Source organism: Limulus polyphemus, unplaced genomic scaffold (genome assembly GCF_000517525.1).
Source record: "Limulus polyphemus unplaced genomic scaffold, Limulus_polyphemus-2.1.2 Scaffold9231, whole genome shotgun sequence".
NCBI classification, from domain to species: domain Eukaryota; kingdom Metazoa; phylum Arthropoda; class Merostomata; order Xiphosura; family Limulidae; genus Limulus; species Limulus polyphemus.
This window is the reverse complement of record NW_013674841.1, coordinates 26,520-28,956: the sequence shown is the minus strand read 5'-3', so window position 1 is coordinate 28,956 and position 2,437 is coordinate 26,520. Positions and strand designations below refer to the sequence as shown.

At 31.0% G+C, this 2,437-nt stretch overlaps 1 protein-coding gene across 1 annotated transcript in view; it reads left to right on the top strand.

The window, feature by feature from the left end:
- Nucleotides 1-1,253: 1,253 nt before the first annotated feature.
- Nucleotides 1,254-2,437, top strand: part of LOC106475823 (homeodomain-interacting protein kinase 2-like) — a 27,311-nt gene continuing 26,127 nt past the window's right edge. Inside the window, exon 1 of the mRNA XM_013936495.2 lies at nucleotides 1,254-1,603. The gene's annotated coding sequence lies outside the window, so the exon portion shown is untranslated. The remainder of the gene's footprint in view (nucleotides 1,604-2,437) is intronic.

Here is a 2,437-nt window from a genome sequence, read left to right as displayed (position 1 = left end):
CTTACAACAGTCAGTTGTATCACTACTGATAAACTATGTATACTTATAACTGTCAGTTGTATCACTACTGATAAACTATGAATACTTATAACAGTCAGTTGTATCCCTGCTGATAAACTATGTATACTTACAATCAGTAGTGATACAACTGACTGTGTGATACAACTGACTGTTATAAGTATACATAGTTTTACTGATTAACTATGTATACTTATAACAGTCAGTTGTATCACTACTGATAAACAATGTATACTTATAACAGTCAGTTGTATCACTACTGATAAACTATGTATACTGATACATTTGAAATGGTGTAAAATATCTGTTTTTTTAGTCTGATACACAATTTACATTATAACATCTGAAGTTAAGTTTTGTCTATTTTCATTGGAGCTTATAGTAATTGACAACTCCAATTTTTATGTACTGATTTTAAGTAAAAGAAAAGGTAGCTATGGTAAACTAACCTTGTAGTTCTTACACTTTGTAAGTTTATGAGTAAGTATGTTTGAATTTTATTAAGACTGTTAAATGATAGTAAGCATTAGTGTTACTGTTGTGAGTACTGACAAAAATAGTTTTAAAATTTTCACTGTAGTGGTATAAAATGTAATATATTTTGTGTGTCCAAATCAAGGTTTTATAATATATTCTCATGCAATATAAATGGATACATATCTTTTAGTGTTTATGCCATTAGGGTTACTAAAAGATTTAACAGAGATGAAAAAGAACCATGCTCTTTGCCTAATGTTAATAGTTCTATTAGTTGTTACAGTCTAGCTGAACATAGATTTTTAATGGTGTTATTCAAAAAGAATTAATTCATAGCACTTATTATATAATTTAATAAAATCAAGTAAAAAAAACAACATGTGATGTTACTTATCAGCTTTTAGGCACTTGCATCCCCAGCTACAGTGTATCTAGTTGGATTTCTTCTCTCTAGTTTCCTTAACTTCATAAATAACTTGACTGTTTGAAAGGATATCTTTAATACTTGTTGAATATAAGATATATGGATGTTGTATAACAATTATTTCAAGTATGTAGAAAACTAGAGTGGTTTTGGAAAAGTTCGTCATAACCCGATAAGTTATTCATTCATATTTATAAAATATTGCTCAAGGAAGTAAAACTGAAAGGTGGTTGGCATATAGGCTTTTTTTTTTGTAAGATTTTAATGTAAAGAGTTATTTTAAAACATTATTTTGATGTAATCATTCTTGGTTTGTGTTCCGTTATAAACAATAAGCAGCGAAGTGGTTTGAAACGCAAGTCAGATGAGCTTGAAGAAGCAACTGGTCTACAACAACAAGTGTTACAGAATAAACGGATAGATAACAGAGTTACTACTCATCATCGCCACCAGGTGCATCCCAACATTCATCATAAAAGTGCACCTACTGCAGTAGCAGTGTCTATAACCTCAACAAAAAAATTCACAACAGCAAACACAACTATCACCACGGCGCCCGCAACATCAAAAAGTAACTCCTCCAATAGTGAGGGGGACTATCAACTTGTACAACATGAAGTTTTATATTCAACCACAAACCAGTATGAAGTGCTGGAGTTTTTGGGACGTGGGACATTTGGTCAGGTAAGCCCTTCATTTACTAAAGGGATTAGTGCTTGTCAAATCTTTATGTAAGAACTGTTGTCTGATTTCCAATTACTTTTTGTTACTTTAGAAAAAATCAGCTAAATTTTAATAGTTACATCAATCAGACAAAATCTTATCCACCAGTTAACATGTTAACTGCTGTGATGCTTGGTATCGTCTGTGGCAGTAGTTTAGTACAATATTGTTGTGTTTTCAACTTAAACAATAGCAATAATGACAAATGAAAAAACAGGCAATTTTAAATTTTTTTTTGTATTGAAGACACACCTGCACATTGCGAGCACATGTGAACGAATGCTAAACACACATGTGCATTCTCAGCAGTGCATGTGTTATACCATATATAAGTTTTAAAAAGAACTGGAAATGAGTAAGTAAGTTTGTAAGAGTTTTACATAGTGATATAAAAAGCATATTTTAAATGTAAGCAGTTACTCCAATCTTTAAATTGAGGTGGCTAAAACTATTTTAATGTAGTTTGCTTGCTCCAAGTTTGAAATTTATTTAACCAACCACCTGCTCCTTGAAATCAATTTTGCCTAACAAATTTATGAAAGCAAGCCTACTAAAGCATTTAGCCAATATTATGAGATGTTTACAGGAAATAGTCCATGTTGGAAGAAAGATAACGTAGCAGGCCATGAATTTCAGTTAGCTACTCCAAGCAGTTACTAAGACTTCCATCTGTAGTGCTAGTTATGAAGGACTGGATGATGTAATTTTAAGACCTCAAGTATCTTTAAAACATGTTTTTGGGGTAAAAGTGTGTTGAAAACAAACATATAATATATATATATATATATATATATA